Source organism: Lithobates pipiens, unplaced genomic scaffold, assembly GCF_037356315.1.
Source record: "Lithobates pipiens isolate NorthernLeopardFrog02 unplaced genomic scaffold, aLitPip1_a1.2 Scaffold_19, whole genome shotgun sequence".
Lineage (NCBI taxonomy): Eukaryota > Metazoa > Chordata > Amphibia > Anura > Ranidae > Lithobates > Lithobates pipiens.
Window position 1 is genome coordinate 549,214,764 of NW_027507764.1, and position 20,770 is coordinate 549,235,533.

A 20,770-nucleotide genomic window follows, 5' to 3' on the forward strand; every position below is an offset into this window, starting at 1 on the left:
TGTTGGTGGGAGAGGGCGGGTTAGCCCTCCCCAACTTTCAACAATCTTGCTGGGCGGCCGTCCTAATGACGTGTGTGAGTGGTGGTTTTAGCAGGCCAGGGATAACCTGGATAACCTGGCAGGGACTTTGGAGGCAGTGATCCTAGGATCTTATGATGCACTTAGTAATTTAGTGTTTCATGGGGTTAAAGCCCACCCAGAATTGACAACTTTAATGCGTACAACAATTACGGAACCTTTCTCTCCCCACACACCTTTGTGGGGCAACCCCAATCTCCCCTATATGCGTAGTGTGCCAGACACGCAGGTATGGGCATATAGGTGCGTAGTGGGGTTAAAGCACCTAATGACGGGGGGGGGGGGGGCATCTTGTGCACATTCCCAGAACTTAACACAACATAAAACCTTCCCATCTGGATGTTCTTCAGATTTTGGCTGGTGAGACATGCCTTTCAACATCAGTTTCCCAGTGGTGTCACCCTTGAGTCGAACTTGGTGGAACAATTGTTGACCGCCAGGGTCCTGATGCATCCCCACCCACTAAATAAACTAAATCAGCTACCAAAAAACAAAATGGTAGCATGATTTACCATCTCTCACGGAGGATGACTGGGAGAACTGCATCTCCTCATTTGTTTCGAACATGATCTCTGCTGACCCTTTTATACAGCTAAAATTTTTACACCAGGCCTATTAAACACTACGCAGACTGGCTGCTATCTACCCAGATAGGTCCCCAGCCTGCCCTAGATGTGGAGACCCAGAGGCCTCCTTTATACATAAGACATGGTCCTGCCCCCTCTTACAGGGGTTCTGGGAACAGGTCCTGGCGGATGTTAATCAGGCAGCAGGGACCTCACTCCCACCCCACTGAGTGCTGAAATCATGCTATTGAACGTGACCACTGATCTTGCGGTGAAAAAATATACAAAACTGTTTATTGTTTACGCCACATACTATGCCCGTAGGGAGATTCTGCTGAGATGGAAGACTGGGACGCTGCCCACCATCATCACCTGGAGGAATACCCTGAATGCAGTATTATATAAAATAACATATATTAACAGGAATTGTTCGAGCAAGTTTGATAAAATATGGTCCTCTTGGAACGACTCCTGGGGGTCCTTAAAATTGAAGGTAACTCCACCCAGCCCAGATGAGGATCCTTACTTTAGCCCGTATTCAAGGTCCAGTGGATCACAAACCAGTATGTGTCCCCCCCCCCCACTCCTAGGCGGTGCTCCGCCTCTTGTCCCCCACATCCTAATCCCCCCCCAGGGGAAACCCTTAACATAACTATTCAGGACTCACCAGTCCAGGTGAGAGAGTTCTCCTGATAAAGATCTGTTAACCTCTTTCTCCAAAAAAAACACTGTTGAATATGCTTGTCGGCTACTACCTGTACAACTATATATAAATTATAAACTACACCTTTTTTGCATATTTTAACTGCCAGTCTCATTATTCCATCAGCTTTGCCACAAATTGTCTACCTTGAATAAGCAATTCAACATACAAAAGAAAGAAAATGGAAATCACTGGGAAAGTGATGCATGTGTTTTAAAGAAACAGATGTTTCCATCTTTAGCAATTGTAATGTAGCCTGACATACTTTCCAGGATACTGTAACACATTGAGAAGATGTATAGCTTGACAAGCTCTTTCAAGGATTGTGATCTTTTTAAAGGAAAGTCTTATATCACTGGTGCTAGGATTAGTCTTGTATTATTCCCACTGACCACCAACACATTTTATTAATCCTACTGATCACAGTCCAGTCCCCAAAAATTTTGGGGTGGTAAACTGGGCCATTGTTTGAAAAGTCTAGGGACTCCTTTTCTATCCTTTTGTTGTGCAAAGCTTTTATAGAAAAATGATCCTGTTGATATATAATATGACAGCAATGTATTTAAAAAATTGGCCCCAGGAGCTTTTTGCTGTTATGTTCTAGTATGTATAAACACATTATGGAAGACTTCCATGCCAAGCGATCCCCTTCAGCACTGCGATGTCAGCTCACTCAGCTGTCACGGGTGCTTTCATCTTCTCCCAGTCTTCCTTCCAAGTTCAGACTGTTTGGCTGTTTGATTGGCCAGACTGCGATGATGTCACTCCAGCGCATTACCATGGTTGTCACGTCATCACAGCACAGAATGATGTCGTAAATGTGCACTGAGCTGCTCATGAGTGGCTCAGTGTATATAAATACTGACAGGCAGAGAGAAGCAGTTATGACAAAATAGATCAATAGAGTCGCTTCTGCCATAAAAAACCCCACCCATTTTCTTTTAAACTAAAGTGACTATAAACCTCAAACATGAAATAAGAACAAAGTATATCCCTCTATAGCAGGGGTCGGCAACTCCCGCCATGGGTGGCAAATATGGCATCCAACCACATTTATGCTGGCACACGAGGGATGCCTGGGACACCCATGCATCAGCAAAGCCGGCAGTCATGGCAGCTGGATCTAGGGGGTGGTGTGCCACCCCCCTCCCCCCGCATGAATGCTGTGCCTAGGGCGATAAGCTCTTCCTCCTATCCTCAGACTACAGTCAGGCTTGCCACAGGACGTGCAGCTGAGCCTCTCTTGCTCTGCATGCAGATAATCTGTTTGTTTTTCAGGCACTACCTCAATCGACACAGCATGTGGCTTGCGGTTGCAGTTCTGACCTGTGAAATCCTCAGCCTGCAACAGCCAGCTACACACTGAGCAAATCCAGGTGGTGTCTGCAAAAAAAATCAGATAAAAACTGTGTGCAGGGTAGGGAGGAGCAGCTCAGTGGCTTGTCAGCAGTGACACCCTCCTCTGCCCTGTTGACACCCCCCTCTGCCCTGCTGATGCCCATTCTCTGCCCTGTGGACACCTGTCCCCTACCCTGTTGATGTCCATCCCCTGCCTTGCTGATGGCCGTCCTCTGCCCATCTTCTTCCCTGCTGATGTCGGACCTCTGTCCTGCTGATGCCCATCCACTGCCCTTTCTGACGCCCATCGTCTGCCTATCCTTTGCTCTGATGACATCCTTCCTCTGCCCTGCTGATGCCAGTCCTTTGGCCTGCTGACATGCATCCTTTGCCCTGCTGACACCCATCCTCTGCCCTGCTGACACTCACCCTATGCCTTTATGAACCCAGTCCTCTGCCCTGCTGTCCCCAGTCCTCTGCCCTGCTGACCCTAGTCCTCTGCCCTGCTGAGCCCTGACGACCCCATCTTATGCCCAGCTGACCCCTGCCCTATGCCATTCTGATCCCAGTCCTCTGCCCTGCTGACCCCTGTCTGCTGTCCTGCTGACCTCGTCCTATTCCCTTCTAAACTCTGGGTTACACCCTGCTGACCCCTGTACACTGCCCTGTTAACTCCTGTCCCCTGCACTGCTGAGCCCCTGTCCTCTGCCCTACTGACCCCTGTCCTCTTCCCTGCTGACCCTGTCCTATGACCCCATTTTCTGCCCTGCTGAACCCTGTATACTGCCCTAATAACTCCTGTCCCCTGCACTGCTGGCTGCCTAGCCTCTGCCCAACTGACCCCCTGTCTTCTGCTTTGCTGACCCCTGTCCTCTGCCCTGCTGATTTAATTCTGTGCCCCCCTTACATTTTTTACTTCACCCCCATATCAGACAGGCTAGATCTGGTCCTGGTGTTGAGTTGGACACTTCAAGCTGCCTGCTCTCATGTTGGACTGATAATTAACAAGCTATTGGGGAACTACTAATTTAGAGTTGCAAGAATTGGACTGATCTGAGGTGTGAAGGTGCAGGAGTTGGGGTGATCTGAGATGTGAAAGTTCAGGATTTGGGGTGATCTGACATGTGATAATGCAAGAATTTAGACTGATATGAGGTGTGATGGTGCAGAATTTGGGGATGATCTGAGGTGTAAAAGTGCAGGAATTAATGTTGATCTGAGGTGTGAAGGTACAGGAATCGGAGTGATCTGAAGTGTGATGTCTCAGAAATTGGGACTGTTCTTTGGTGTGAGGGTGCAGGAACTGGGGTGATCTGAAGTGAGATGGTGCAAGAATTGGGATGATCAGAGGTGTTATGATCTGAGGTATGAAGGTACAAGAGTTAGGACTGATCTGAGGCGTGAAGGTGCAGGAATTGGGGTGATCTGAGGTGTGATGGTGCAAGAATTGAGATGATCAGAGGTGTTATGATCTGAGGTATGAAGGTACAAGAGTGAGGACTGATCTGAGGCTTGAAGGTTCAGGAACTACCGCTGATCTGAAGTGTGAATCTGCAGGAATTGGGGTGTTCTGAGGTCTGAAGTGCAGCAATTGGGCTGTTTTGAGGCATAAAGGTGCAGGAATTAGGACTGATCTGAGGTGGGAAGGTGCAGGATTTTGGGTGGTCTGAGGTGTGAAGGTGCAGAAATAGAAGCTAATGTGAGGTGTGAATGTGCAGGAATTGGGATCTTCTGACGTGTGATGGTGCAAGAATTGGGGATGATTTAAGGTATGAAGGTAAAAGAATTGGGATGATCTGAGGTGTGATGGGGCAGGATTTGGGACTGATCTGGGGTGAGAGGGTTCAGGAATTGGGGTGATTTGAGGTGTGATGGAGCAGGAATAAAGATTCAGAAGTTGGGGCTGACCTGTGGTGTGAAGGTGCACGAATTTGGCTGATCTGAGTTGTGAAGGTTCAGGAATTGGGCTGATCTGAGGTGTGAAGGTTCACGAATTGGGCTGATCTGAGGTGTGAAGGTTCAGGAATTGGGCTGATCTGAGGTGTGAAGGTTCAGGAATTGGGCTGATCTGAGGTGTGAAAGTTCAGGAATTGGGCTGATCTGAGGTGTGAAGGTTCACGAATTGGGCTGATCTGAGGTGTGAAGGTTCAGGAATTGGGCTGATCTGAGGTGTGAAGGTTCAGGAATTGGGCTGATCTGAGGTGTGAAGGTTCAGGAATTGGGCTGATCTGAGGTGTGAAGGTTCAGGAATTGGGCTGATCTGAGGTGTGAAGGTTCAGGAATTGGGCTGATCTGAGGTGTGAAGGTGCAGGAATTGGGCTGATCTGAGGTGTGAAGGTTCAGGAATTGGGCTGATCTGAGGTGTGAAGGTTCAGGAATTGGGCTGATCTGAGGTGTGAAGGTTCAGGAATTGGGCTGATCTGAGGTGTGAAGGTTCAGGAATTGGGCTGATCTGAGGTGTGAAGGTTCAGGAATTGGGCTGATCTGAGGTGTGAAGGTTCAGGAATTGGGCTGATCTGAGGTGTGAAGGTTCAGGAGTTGGGGCTGATCTGAGGTGTGAAGGTTCAGGAATTGGGCTGATCTGAGGTGTGAAGGTTCAGGAATTGGGCTGATCTGAGGTGTGAAGGTTCAGGAATTGGGCTGATCTGAGGTGTGAAGGTTCAGGAGTTGGGGCTGATCTGAGGTGTGAAGGTTCAGGAATTGGGCTGATCTGAGGTGTGAAGGTTCAGGAATTGGGCTGATCTGAGGTGTGAAGGTTCAGGAATTGGGCTGATCTGAGGTGTGAAGGTTCAGGAGTTGGGGCTGATCTGAGGTGTTTAGGTTTGTCATCCATGTGACGAAATGAAAAGTATGCCATTTGCAATAAACTTTGCATAAAATAGTAAATTTGCATTTCAGTTTAATGGTTCAAAAAATGTCAGGCAAAATGGTTGGCCCTAACGCATGTTCACTTCATCAAATCTGGCCTTCTTTGAAAAAAGTTTGGACACCCCTGATTTCGGTTATAAAAAATCCTTTTTGACTGAGTGTGGGAAGTTGGCCTTTTTTTATGTAGCAGGCACTCTCAATTTCTTTGAAAATATTTTTCACCACACTATGCTCAAAAAGTTTCCTACCCCTGCTTTATAGTGTGCACTTGTCTCAATTCAGAGCACTAAGTGTCATTTCTGTCCGTTGTTTCGTTCCTCTGCTATGAGCATGAGTCACCTCTGACAAATATTCCTGACACAAAAAAATGGTGACAGGGGAGGGACCTACAGCTGATTGAGAGCCTCAGCTCTGTTCCTGTGTGCTGTGAGAAGGAGGGTGTGTCTCTTCCCTCCAATCAGCACTCAGGACTCTCCTCACTGATGTAGCTTCAGCTCTCCACCCCCTTCTTTTCAGAGTTCAGAGATCCTGTGTAAATTTTGTACTACATAGATGTAGGAGAAGGACGGCTATGAATAAACAGGTACAACTTATGTAGAAGGATTTTTTTAAATCTCTGTATCACCTGAGGCTATTAACTTCACTGAGTATATGTGAGGGTTATCAACGGCTTTAATTTTGCTTTAAGCAAATTTGTACGATTACTCAGAATGAGCAGACACATCGGCTGTGCTGTGATTGGTCACAGCACAAGCCGATCAACGGGTGTCAGCCAATGATTGACCTCCAGCACCCCCTGATCGGCGAAGAGGATGAAAGGACAGAGCTTTGTGAATGTAAACAATACAGAGCTTTGTCCTGCAGCGGGGATGTGCCGCTTTTTGTTTCCCTCCAAAGCAGGAAAAAAAACCCCGGCACATCCCTTAGTAAAAACAGCACACAGTGAATGCACCAAGAACTCTAATGCCCCATACACACGATTGGAAATTCCGCCAGCAAAAGTCCCATGTCAGATTTTGGTCAGAAATTTCGACCGTGTGTATGCTCGATCGGACTTTTGCTGGCGGAATTTCTACCAGCAAAATATTGAGAGCAGGTTCTCTATTTTTCCGACAGAAAAAGTTCCAATCAGAAATTGCGATCGTCTGTAGCAATTCCGACACGCAAAATTCCTACGCATGCTCGGAAACAATTCGACGCATGCTCGGAAGCATTGAACTTAATTTTCTCGGCTCGTCGTAGTGTTGAACGTTTAGAGAACTTTTGTGTGACCCTGTGTATGCAAGCCAAGCTTGAGCGGAATTCCGTTGGAAAAACCATCCAAGATTTTTCCAACAGAAAATTCAATTGTATGTACGTGGCATAAGGCACACATTTAAGTCTTTGCTCGCCCTAGATGTTTAACCCTTTCCCAGCCAGTGTCATATTTTAAGCACTGATCACTGTATAAGTGTCACTGGTTTCCACAAAGTGTCAACAATGTCAGTGAGGCCGCGTACACACGCGGGGACTGTTCGCCCAACTTTGTCCGTCAAACAGTTTCGGCAAACAGTCCGCTCAAAATTAGCATGGACGGACATGGCCACACACGACGGACGAACAGTTTGCTGAAACCGTGCGCGATGATGTGAACGGCACGTACGACGGGACGAAAAATACGACGTCCTATACACTGCATTATAACTTTCGGCGTGAAAATCCTTTCTGAGCATGCGCGCAACTTTGTTTGACGAACAAGCCTACACACGCGGGGACTGTCCGCTGAAACAAAGTTTCAGCGGACAGTTTTTCGGAATTTCCGAAAAACCTTGTTCAGCGGACTGTTCGCTGAAACTGTCCGCTGAAAGCCCACACACGAGCGGACTGTCCGCTGAAACTTGGTTTCAGCGGACAGTTTCAGCGAACAGTCCCCGCGTGTGTACGCGGCCTTAGTGTCAGATTTCCCGCCATACTATGACAGCCTATCAGTTGCTGATTGTCGCCATTACTAGTATACAATAAATAAATGTAGCACGGCCCCCTTGAGGGCTGTTAGATTTACCTGTTCATCTGCAGCACCTTGACCCTGTGAACATTTCAACCCACCTAACATTCTGGGTTCAACATCTTTTGCAAACACCTTTAAATGACACTTCACACAAGTCAAAGATGTTTATATTATCTCAGTTTTACTGGAGTAATCGATAAATATATATATATATATATATATATATATATATATATATATATATATATATATATATATACTATATATATATATATATATATATATATATAGAGGGGAGGTAGTTGATCAACTGAAGTCTGAAGAACAGTCTAAACTCGGGAGAGGGACTCCCCAAACAATAGCACAATACACATGTATATACAAGGAAATGCCATCTGGAGCAGGACCTGTAAAAGCAGTAAAAGGTTAGTTATTCAAAGCAGATTGTCACCGCACTAAAGAGGGGATCCCAGGCCGGTCTATTCTACCTTTACATCCTAATGAGAGACCAGACAGAACAGGGATAAGCTATGGACCCTTTAAAAGGAAACAACAGCAATGTCCAAGATGCAGGCCTGATAGTCCTCACCGGCAGTTGGAGCTCATTAAGTTATATCCAATAAGACTCAGTGATGTGAAGGCAAGTAGAATGGCGTAAGCAGATTAGTACTACTCCTGGAGCTGGTTGTAGATAAAAGTGTTTATGTACAGTGTTCAATAGAATGAAGTAAAGTGTTCCCAAGGGTAAGGTGTCAAATCAAGTGACCAAAGAAGGTTTGCAAATGGTGGTTGAATGGACTCTCACCATTGACCGGACTGGATAATCGTCTCTGGGACAGCGACCCTGGGATAGACGTCCTTCAGGAAGGTGAAACAGCAAGGACGCGCGGCTTCTGAGGCAAGTGTGGTTTTGATCGGATGGGTTGGTGCAGCGTGGATGTCTGACGAACAGCAAGCACAGTTAGGCCCTCCTTAGGCGGGTTGGAATCACTCGATCACCGCATGTAGGCCACAGCCACCTCTCTCTGCCACAGAAAGCTGTGTACTTGGTGAGCCCCAGGAAGAAGAGAGCACGGGTGGATCTGCTGGATTTTTTATAGTTCCTCCCAGAGATGTGTAGTCCAGGTGTGAGATCACATAACGCAATTGCCCAGCTGAAAAACTACCCAACCCACAATCCTTTTTGCTTGGGCTCACAGATATGACAACAGGTACTGGCATCCAGCACTAGAGGGACACCACCATAGATGGAGAATGACGGGGGTGTTCTGCATAATAGTGTAACTGTAGTCCACTATCACTACATCAATACAAATTCCAGTATACTGTATCCAGTATCCAGTATCCATAGTTAGCAGATGCTATAACTTTTGTGCAAACCAATCAATATACGCTTATTGGGAATTTTGTTTTACCAAATGTAGCAGAATACATACTGACCTAATTTATGAAGACATTTTTTTTGAAAATTTTATTGGATATGTTTTATAGTAAAGTAAGTAAAAAATGTTAGTTTTTTTCAAAATGTTCGTTTATAGCACAAACAATACAAAACCTAGTGGTAGTCAAATATCACTAAAAGAAGGCCCTATTTAAGGGAACAAAATGATATAAATGATATTTGTGTGCAGCGTTGCATGACCAGTTAAAGTAACGCAGTGCCACAAAGCAAAAAATGGCCTGATCGGGAAGGGAGGTCAAGTGGATAGAAGAAAGAAAGCCTAAAAAAGAAAATGAATGCAGCCATTACATCTAAGAATTGGTAAGCCCCAATATAATAAATGTTTGCTTTTACAACCACTTTAAACCCTTACAACACACTTTGACCTACAGGTAAGCCTAGATTAAGGCTTACCTGTAGGTCCAAGAAATATCTCCTAAACCTACATGGTTTAGGAGATATTTGTCGAAAGACAGGCACCACTGTCTTCGGCGCATCCGGCGTAGACAGCGGTGCGCAGGCGCACTGAGTACGGCACCGTCAATGACGAAGATGCCACGTGTGTCGGCTCCCGTGCGCATGCATGGGAGTGACGTCATCGCGGCTTCGCCGAATGACAGCGGCGGAGCAGCAAGACCCACCAAGAAGATGGATGCGCCGGACTACAGGGGACAGCGGTGACTTCGATGCATAGTAGTCCATTATGCGATGCGATGCATAGTAGTCCATTATGCTTTACCTTTGCAGGGAATGAAAGAGGAAGTAAACTCATCAGGGTTTACTTCCTCTTTAATACTGCTTTAAACAAGTCATGGCTTATCTCAAATATCTCTGAATAATTTCTACAGCATAACGTAATACGTTCTTTACGCCGCTAAGCTCCTTTTTTATTGAGCACTGTGGATTAGCACTTAATTCCAACACAGGATTTGTAGTCAGAGCATCATTAAATTGAGCCGGGCTTTCAAGTAACAGCATCACATCTAAAGGAGCCATGAGCTCCAATTATCTTTACATTCAGTGTATAACCAGCAGGGGGAAAAAATAGCATAATTTGAGCCACTTTTAGCTAATTACTACATTTACCTAAAACTATGTCACATTAGAACCCAACAACTCTACACCAGCTCGCTGGAGGAACATAATTGCCCCTTTACGGAGGATACTTTTCTGGAATGCTTCGAATGCCAACACAACAAACACTAACTTATATTAAATGCAAAAATCACAACTGGAATCCTGATCTATGAAATATAACCTTTGTTTGAACCTGTGTAAATGTAATTTTTGTCACATTAGGAGATTATTGTGGCCTGGGGTACTTTACACAGTTGGTAACAACATTTTAGAGATCCTTTTGGAGCTTTCTAAGAAAATCTCCCATGGTTCGAGGCACAAAATAATATTCCTTTACAGGGAAAATATGAATACATCATTTTTATTGCCAAAGTTGCTGGCAGGCGACCGCAGATAATTGTTCCTGAAGCGATGTTGTGAAGCGAGGTCTGCGTGGATAGTACAGCTGCGTAGTTAGTAGTCAAGGAAAATGCTGCAACTGTAAAGCCTCATACACACAATCGGACTTTGTACAAACTTTCCCGTGGACTTTTGTAGAAAGGGCGTTGGCTGTAAATTTGTATTGCATACACACGATCAGACTTTTTAGGCAACGAACACGAATGTAGTGACGTTTCAACTTACTGACGACACTTCAAAAGTCACTCTAGCGCCACCTTTGGTCAACTTCTGTATTGTTGTCTGATCTTTTGCATTGGTTCTGAGCATGCGTGTTTGTACTTTGTACAAAAGTCCGATGGTTTTCTGTACACACGATCAGACTTTGCTCCATCGGACTTATGTTGTCAAAAAGTTGGTCCATTCGCACAGCCAACAATAGTCCGATTGAAAACCGAAAAAGTTTGTCCGATGGAGCGTACACACAGTCGGATGCTGCTCCAAAACAGCTAATTTGCATGTTTGTTGTCAAAAAGTCTGATCGTGTGTACGAGCCTTAAGAATGGTCGATCTCCATATTTTGTTAGCAGTCGGCTGGAGGAATTATTGAATTTGGTCAGTGCTGCACTTTAATTACAACTCTGAATGGAATGATTATGCTGATGGTCCCTGCTAGGAAGGCAGTTTCAGTAAAACATTACCCAATAGGTTTCTTGCATTGGGGGAGGCTGAATTGTAAGGTTGTGTTTTTATTGATCATTAATATAATCAAGAGTTCTTAACAGTGGAATAGGTACAGGAACTCCCCCCTTCTAAGTCACTCTGTGTCTCCGCCCCCTACCTACCCCTACCTTAGAGCACTGACCCTTGGTTCCACCCCTTCCCACCTCCAAGCACCAACCCTTGGTTCCACCCCTACCCACCTCCGAGCACCGACCCTTAGTTCCACCCCTACCCACCTCTGAGCTTCCAGTACAGTCCCTTTTAGAGAATATAGTATAAAATGAAGAAATGGTCGTACTCTAAATTTCAACAAAACTTGCTTGATGTACCTTTATTGTCACAAGTGTATCAGACAAACACAGGACAAGCAGTCGACATGTTTCACAAGCGACAGCTTGCTTGTTCACAACTAGGTTGTTGAAAATCCGAGTGCGATCATTTCTTCATTTTATTTGCACTGGACGGTGGTGAGCCGGGGTCTGCACCTGTCATCCATTTTCATCTAAAGATTTGCCTGGAGCGGTGTGTGCTCTTCTTTTAGAGAATATATCATAAGTATCATTTTGCAGTGCTAAGTAATTAGTATGAAATTAGGTAATGATAACAAGAAAATATATAAAAACAGATTCCTCACAGCCAGTAACAATAGACCCCCAGCAGCAACAATAGACCCATAGCAGCAACAACAGATCTCCCAGCAGTCAGCATCAATAGACTCTCCAGTAGACAGCAACAGTAGACCCCTCCCTAAACAGAAGATCCCTTCCAGCAACGATTGACCCTCCAGTAGATTACCGTGCAAAAATAGATCCCCTCCAGCAACAATAGATCCCCCATCAGTCAGCACCAGTAGACCCTCCATAACACCCCAGTACTCCTTACAATTGTATACATTCAGTGCTGGATGTGCCAGAACTGTGTTCCCGCTGAAAAAAAGCCCTGGTTCTTAAAAACACCTTGGGCTTTAGGCCATTACTTGGAATGGTGAAGAGCAAAAATAAGATTGTGCAAACAAGAACATGGTCAATATTGGTTAAAGGGTAATTCTATTTAGGACCCACAAGGGCCATCCAGTTACAGCACGTCCCTCCTGGCATTATAGTGCACCTGGAAGAGACAAGTTCAGTGCCCAGCCCCACTGAAGCCAGTGCTACCCCTTGAACCTGCTTGTGTTGTTACAAGTGAAGCAGTGAGTTAAATGAGAGAAGTGGTTGTGGCCAAACATTGTGCTACTAGGCCTTGGACCACCCACAATGAGCCTGACTCCAGTGGACACCAAGATGACGGTGTGTGGCCTTGCCCTTATGCTACATGCACATCTACTGTGGCCATTTTGAGGTACTCCCACTCTCTCTGCTGGATTATATATGTATGTCCTGACGAGCATGTGCTATGTGTTTTTTTTCAATTTAATATTCCTAAAACCACAGTTGGGTTTTTGGGTTAATTATGCCAAATTATGGTTTCAGTACCACTCTCGCTGGGTTGCACTGGGTTCTCCTTGGCCACAGGTGTTGCTGTCACCACTAGCAAGTGTGAGAACACGGTTTAGCTAGGTGTATTGAATGCCATTCTTGCTCTGAACCAGCCCAGTGGGAGTGTCATCCTGCTGTGCATTCTGGGAGAGGGTATTTAAGGTACTGACATCATGTGCTTCTGGGTTCCGGTCCAGAAGATTCTTCTGTCTGTTTGGTCCTGGTCCTCCTGACCAGCCCCCATGGCCCTCATGGCCTGGGGTGCAGATCCATCCAATTCCGAGCCTGGATAGCCCAAGGCGAAGTAACTGAAAGGAGGATTCAAAGGTGGTCCGGTGCTGTCTCACTTGAGGAGAGGCCCAGCAACTGGAGAAGAACCCAGGGAAGGACTCTTCGGGAGGAGGCTATGCATAAGGCTGGCTCTTCCGAAGGAGCCTGGAGGCTCAGTTGAAGGACACTAAATGGATTTACACTCATACTGTATCGCCGGACCGGCTGCGAGATACTGGTACCGTATGATAGCTCTCTAAATTTACCTACGCTCCTCAGTTACATTCGAGTCTGTGGCAGAGACTTTGTTCAAGTTTTCTACATCCAAGTCTGTGGCAGAGACTTTGTTCTACTTAAGCACTCTATCGGCTGCTAGCCCTAGTGAGAGGAGGTCTATCCGGTAGCTGTCAGAATCCAGTTGTGAAATGGTAATTCTCTGGATTTCTATTGTGAGAGACTTCCTATTTCTGCAGTTCCAAAAAAGTACCTAAACTTCCATGCTAACCCTCTACCCTTCATTTAAGAGACTGCGTTATCTTTTAAATAAATATCCCAAAAGAGGATCCGGTGTCAGTTTCTGCAGTTCTTTGGGCCATCTGCCATGGGAAACCCCTAGACACATACAAGGTCAAGAAGGTAACGGTAAGCCCAATAAAACCAGCAGCTCCTTCAGGGGGTCAGTGCTACATATGCCAGAGAAAATTTAACAGGAGAAGCCGGAACACACAAAGGGATATATATTCTTATCCAGGGGTCAAGTCCTGGGGAAAAAAGTGTGGGAACTCCCACCCAAGATCCACTCCCCCACCAAAAAATAAAATAAAAAATGATACGCTCATATGCACGAACGCTTCAAAAGTGGTATTTTTCATCCAATTTTCATATTGTGTGTATGAAGCTTAACTGTTAGTACATAAAAAAAAACAAGAAACAATCCTCAATAAACATAAATACGGTAATTCTCTGAATAATCAGCATTCATTCATTGTGCTTCCATGCAAATGTGAACATCATGTTCTGATCTTTATTGGGGAATGTTATTTTGTATATAGAGTGTTTATGTGGTGAGTTTACACTTTTCATTGAACAGAGTTTGGATAACACAGGGTTAAACGGAAAGTTCATAAATGAACTGCACATTATCTGGACAGAATGCTTGGGGAGATAGTGATGTGCTCCTGCTTAGGAGATGTATGTTAGCTTGGGAGGCTGCAAACTCTGCAGGGCTCCAACACACACTCGCTGCTATTCCAAACCTTCACATATTTCCACATAAACTTCCCTCCTGGCATTAAACTTTGCCAGGTATTGTGCCCAGCTTACCACCCCAAACTGATGTTCCTCCCTCAGCTCACCTTTCTCCCTGCATGTCCTGTGAGCAGAATAGCTGTGCTCCTCCTCTGGGTTCTCTCATCACATGGCACAGAAGATAGAGGAGGGGGTGATTCAGCAGGACACACAGAGCATGTATGCAGGAGAGGAGCGCATCACGAGAGGTCTGACTAAATACAATCTCTTAGCAGCAGGGACCTGAGCTACCCATCAGCTAGCTGTGATTGACAGGTAGATCGAAGGGGAAGCTGTCATGGGGCCCCCTACTGGCAATGCCTGAATGGTCAGTCCACCCCTGGTGTGCGGCACTTACTATTGCGAGCTGTGTCGGTGGCTGCTGGTGTAGCACCTGCCACACAGCTTGCATACTTCAAAGTTTTGCAGGACGTGGCTGCTAATGGGTACTGAGTTCCTGTTGTGGAAAAAGTACAGGAACTCCGTTCCCATGCGTTCCCGCAGGACTTGAGCCCTGTGCTTATCCCTTTTCTGGTGAGAGGTAGGTATGGTTCAGTATTAATGGCCTGTTCTGAACTGTTTTCCTGAATGAATGAATGAATGAAATACTTGTATAGCGCACAATGCGAACTGAATCGCCTCTAGGCACTGTGGCGAGCTTTGATCATCTGCTAAAAGAGGAAGGTCTTGAGTTTTTTCCTAAAAGCCAGGTGATTTTCTTCCAGGCGGATGTTGATTGGTAGAGCATTCCATAGCCGAGGCCCTTGGACAGCGAATCTCCGATCACCCTTGGATTTATACCGGGCTTTGGGCACGAGGAGGAGGTTTTTGTTGGCTGATCGAAGACTGCGGTTTGGTGTGTAATGATTTATTTTCTCCATTAGGTATTGCGGAGCTTCTCTATGCACGCATTTGTGGGTGAGGCAAAGGGTCTTGAACGTGATCCGATTTTTTACGGTTAGCCAATGTAAGCTCCTCAGCGAAGGAGAGATGGATTCCCAGGTTTTTTTTTCCTGTTATCAGCCTTGCCGCCGTGTTTTGGATCAGTTGTAATCGCGCAAGTTGATATTGTGGTAATCCTATGTAAAGCGAATTTGCGTAGTCCAGTTGTGAATTAATGATTGTTCCAACTACCACTGCTTTGTCATTCTTTGGGATAAAAGGGATGAGTCTGCGAAGCATGCGCAGCAGGTGGTGAGATCCACTGACTACAGATCCTATTTGCGCATCCATTGACATTTGTGCATCTAAAATAACCCCGAGACTCTTCGCTTTGGTCTTTGGGGAGATAGTCTGCCCAAAGACGGTTGGTGGAGACCAGGAGGTTTTGGTTGCAGGCTTATGATTTGGGTGTAAGATAAGAAGCTCTGTCTTTGATTCGTTCAGCTGGAGGGAGTTGGTGGTCATCCAGTCCTCTATTGATTTGAGGCAGTTTTCAAGTTGTTGTTGGTGATCTTTTTTTCCATTGATCCGGAAATAAAGTTGCGTGTCGTCAGCGTAAGAGTGGAAGCAGAGATCTGAGCATCTGATGATTTGAAAGAGTGGGCGAATGTAAATGTTGAAGAGCACTTTAATTTGTTCATTCCTTTTTCTTATTATTTTTAATTTTACAATATTATATTTTGTATGGCAACAAGGAAATGCTGTAGCGAATCTATCCCTCTCTAGGGGTTTTCTGGCTGTTTATGGACTGGCTTGTGTGTATAACGGGATCTTTGGGAACCTTCTTTGTACTGGATTTGACCTACATGCCCCCCCCCCTTGTTGGAGGTAGGGGGAACATGTAATATCATGTTTTGTAGTGGGACATACATTGAGTACTTTCTTTTTTGGGGATTTGGTGTTGGAAGCCACACATCTGCAAAAAATAATTATTGCATTTTGTTTATGTTAATATAGTTTTTTTTTTTCATGCATTCATTTCTGTTTTTCTTTTTAGTTATATACAGTGGTGTGAAAAAGTGTTTGCCCCCTTCCTCATTTCCTGTTCCTTTGCATGTTTGTCACACTTAAGTGTTTCGGAACATCAAACCAATTTAAACAATAGTCAAGAACAACACAAGTAAACACAAAATGCAATTTGTAAATGAAGGTGTTTATTATTAAAGGTGAAAAAAAATCCAAACCATCATGGCCCTGTGTGAAAAAGTGATTTCCCCCCTTGTTAAAACATACTATAACTGTGCTTGTCCACACCTGAGTTCAATTTCTCTAGCCACACCCAGGCCTGATTATTGCCACACCTGTTCACAATCAAGGCATCACTTAAATAGGAGCTGCTTGACACAGTAAGGTCCACCAGAAGATCCTTAAAAGCTACACATCATGCCGAGACCCAAAGAAATTCAGGAACAATTGAGAAAGAAAGTAATTGAGATCTATCAGTCTGGAAAGGGTTATAAAGCCATTTCCAAAGCTTTGGGAATCCAGCGAACCACAGTGAGAGCCATTATCCACAAATGGCGAAGACATGGAACAGTGGTGAACCTTCCCAGGAGTGGCCGGCCGCCCAAAATTACCCCAAGAGCGCAGCGACGACTCATCCAAGAGGTCACAAAAGACCCCACAACAACGTCCAAGGAACTGCAGGCCTCACTTGCCTCAGTTAAGGTCAGCGTTCATGCCTCCACCATTAGGAAAAGACTGGGCAAAAATGGCCTGCATGGCAGAGTTCCAAGGAGAAAACCACTGCTGAGCAAAAAGAACATCAAAGCTCGTCTCAATTTCTCCACAACACATCTTGATGATCCCCAAGACTTTTGGGACAACATTCTGTGGACCGATGAGACAAAAGTGGAACTCTTTGGAAGGTGTGTGTCCAAGTATATCTGGCGTAGAAGGAACACTGCATTTCATAAAAAGAACATTATACCAACAGTAAAATATGGTGGTGGTAGTGTGATGGTCTGGGGCTGTTTTGCTGCTTCAGGACCTGGAAGACTTGCCGTGATAAAAGGAACTATGAATTCTGCTGTCTACCAAGAGATCCTGAAGGAGAATGTCCGACCATCTGTTCGTGTACTCAAGCTGAAACGAACTTGGGTTCTGCAGCAGGACAATGATCCTAAACACACCAGCAAGTCCACCACCGAATGGCTGAAGAAAAACAAAATGAAGACATTGGAGTGGCCTAGCCAAAGTCCTGACCTGAATCCTATTGAGATGTTGTGGTATGACCTTAAAAAGGCCGTTCATGCTCGAAAACCCTCTAATGTAACTGAATTAGGACAATTCTGCAAAGATGAGTGGGCCAAAATTCCTCCAGGACGCTGTAAAAGCCTCATTGCACGTTATCGCAAACGCTTGGTTGCAGTTGTTGCTGCTAAGGGTGGCCCAACCAGTTATTAGGTTTAAGGGGCAATCACTTTTTCACACAGGGCCATGATGGTTTGGATTTTTTTTCACCTTTAATAATAAACACCTTCATTTACAAATTGCATTTTGTGTTTACTTGTGTTGTCCTTGACTATTGTTTAAATTGGTTTGATGTTCCGAAACACTTAAGTGTGACAAACATGCAAAGGAACAGGAAATGAGGAAGGGGGCAAACACTTTTTCACACCACTGTACATCTAAAATGGATCATATTTTCTCATGCATTCAGTAAAAGTAGTCTGTATCCCTTTCCTGAAGAAGCCACATAGGTGAAACAAGTCAAAAAAATGGGAACAGAATGGTTTATGTAATTGAATGCTGTAATTTTTGTCTCTTTGCAATAGGTTATATGTATAGGCCTATGTTAGTAGACATGATTGCAGGCATTTTTTTGTCTTTTTCTCCTTCTTTTTAATTTTGTGTAAATAAAAAATATTTTTGATATCTTAATTGACTATTATGTGTCATTTATACTATTCAGTTACCTTTAAAGTCCCGTATCTCCAAGCTTTTCTATTTATCTTAAACTTTGGGATGTTGGTACCACGTTTTTCAGTTAGGGAGCTAATCTCTGTCCAACATTTTTAAACACAAAGGGACACCCACAACTCCCAAATGGACAGGAACACAGTAAGTAATTATGGCAGGGAGATTTCACTGTTGGAGAATCCAAGATAATTAAGAAGGAGGAGCTGCTGAGCAAGGTCATACCAATATTAAAAAAGTTTGCAGAAATAGCAAATATAAAATGTTTCTGAAAGGTTGCAAAGAAAGTCATGACTTTGCCAAAACCTTTACAGGTCTGCCAAATACCAACCTTTATTTTGTATTATCAGTCATTTCTGGTGAGAAGTAAGCGGAAAGTAGCTATTTTGAGCACTTCAAATAGATTACAATCAGAATGCTTGTCTATAGCCGTGACATGTCAGAGTGTCCATCAAAACACGCAGAGCACGAAAAACAGACGTTAAAAGCCTTTGACGATGTCCAGCCCTATGTGAAGTGCCAGGATTAAAGAGGATCTCCTGGAAATATTTTCGTTTTGAAGTGCCTGCTGCATTAATTATACTTGTAGTGCTTAACCCCTATGGAGCCGCTGGATATGACCCAGGTGTCCTTTACCTGTTCAGAGGCTGCCAGACCCAGACATTAGTTCCAAGCACAATGACAAACCCAGGCTTAGTCTAGGGGATATCTTTTAGTACATTTATTGCAGTGCTTAAATAGGAGAGAGGGATGAGAGTGCAGGATACTCCAAAATACAAAACAGATACAGGAGGACAGATTCTTCAACAAAAATCCTTTAACAGCAGTTTTGATGGAGGTAGAGGGGATAGCCAGCTAATCTGAGACTCTATATGTGCAATTCCAGTTCAAACCTCTGGTATTCACTCCCCGAAAGCACAAGCACACATGGAATCCTAGATCAGGTCCTACTCACAATGGTCTGCCACCCATCCACAATGCAACACTCTACAGTGAGGGAGGAGAGTTCCCTTCTTCAGACCAGACTCCACAGGTGATACCCTCTAGCAAATATCCTTTGGGTAAACTTCCTTCGGGCCGTCAGCCAAGAACATGAAGAGGTCCAACAGGAGCTCTTCTCAGTAGCCCCATAAGAATGACATATTCAGAATAACCTCCGCAAATATTTATCCTCTCCCCAGCCCCTTCCTAGCTGCCTCCTTCCAGGGATTGGCTAAGGTCAGATAAATATTAATAATTCAGTGGCTGACCCTCCTACTCTATTTCTGGAAACATCTTTCAGAGGCAGGAAGGAGCAATCAACAATCAATGTTAGGGAGATCCGTTCAGACCTAGAAAATAGATTGCTGCTCCACTGAGTACAGCAGAGCCAAAAAACGAAATTTAGTCAGTCTAGGGCATGGTGCTACATACTTCTGCCTCAGTAGAGCACTTCTAACCTCAGTGCCTGGGGAGAAATTCACCGTTGTTAGCTACGTTTGCTGGAATTTTTTTTGCTTCATTGCCCGTGCCTAAATGGTCCACTTTCCTGCTGGTCAGGGGCATATGTACAGGGGTAGCAGGGGTTTTGCAACCCGGCCCCATGCTCTAGGGAGCATGTGCGGTCCCCTGTACACCTGGATAGGAGAGGGGGCAGAGATGGCATATAGAGGGACTAATCTCCTCCATTTTATTCCAGCAACATTTGAGCGGCTGCAGGAGGAAAGCAGAGAGGATCATTTCCGTTGCATGCCACCCTGCCACCCCTTCTATCCACCTCCCGTTGTGATCAGGCCCCTGTGTGATCCCTGGCCCCCCTCATCATAGAGTCAGTGATCCGTACTGTTTATTTATAACTGAGGCATAGTAAACTGCGTTTGTTATGCTTTAGTCTGTGAATGAACAGGAAGCTATTTCTGTCTATTCATTCTGTTCCGCTGAGGCTGCACAGGTGGAAATTGAGGGCTGTGTCCTCAATCTTCTTTCTCTGTATCAAAGGTGAAACATCAGAGGTCTGTAAACCCCTGATATTTCACCAAAACCCCCCAATGGGGCTCCTGAAAAATAACAAAACATATAATTGTAAAAAAAAGAATTAATTCATTAAATTAAATGGTATGATATTGCAAAAAAATAATAAACATTTGCTTTGAAATATAGATTTGTATGAAGCTTTAAAACACTTTGAAAATTTCAAAACAGGGAAGGGGGAAGGAAGGGAAAAACGGAGGAGATTTTTAAACGGTGCAATTATAAATGCTAGTAGAACAAAATATAATAAAAATCCATTTATTTATGTACATTAAAAAGCACTATAATATCAGATATAGTACATGGGAATTCAAAAGACAAAGTGCGCATTTTTACTAGACTGAAGGGATCCCGGCAAAGCAAGTTGATGAGCCGATAGCACTCGTTCCCAACATGTTTCGCAACAAGCTTCTTCAGGGGAATGTGCAACTAACAATAAATATAATATAGAATTAATGTACAAAGTAACATGAATCTACAGTATAGTTACAACAATACATAAATACATATATATATATATTGCAACCCGGGCCTGTGTGATCTGAACAAAATGGCGCTTACCAGTCATCAATTGGCAACCGCAAACCAGGAGTAACCACTAGATGGAAAATACGTGCAATCAACCGGCCAAATCAGAGGCCAATGGGGCTCCTGAAAAATAACAAAACATATAATTGTAAAAAAAATAATTCATTCATTAAATTAAAT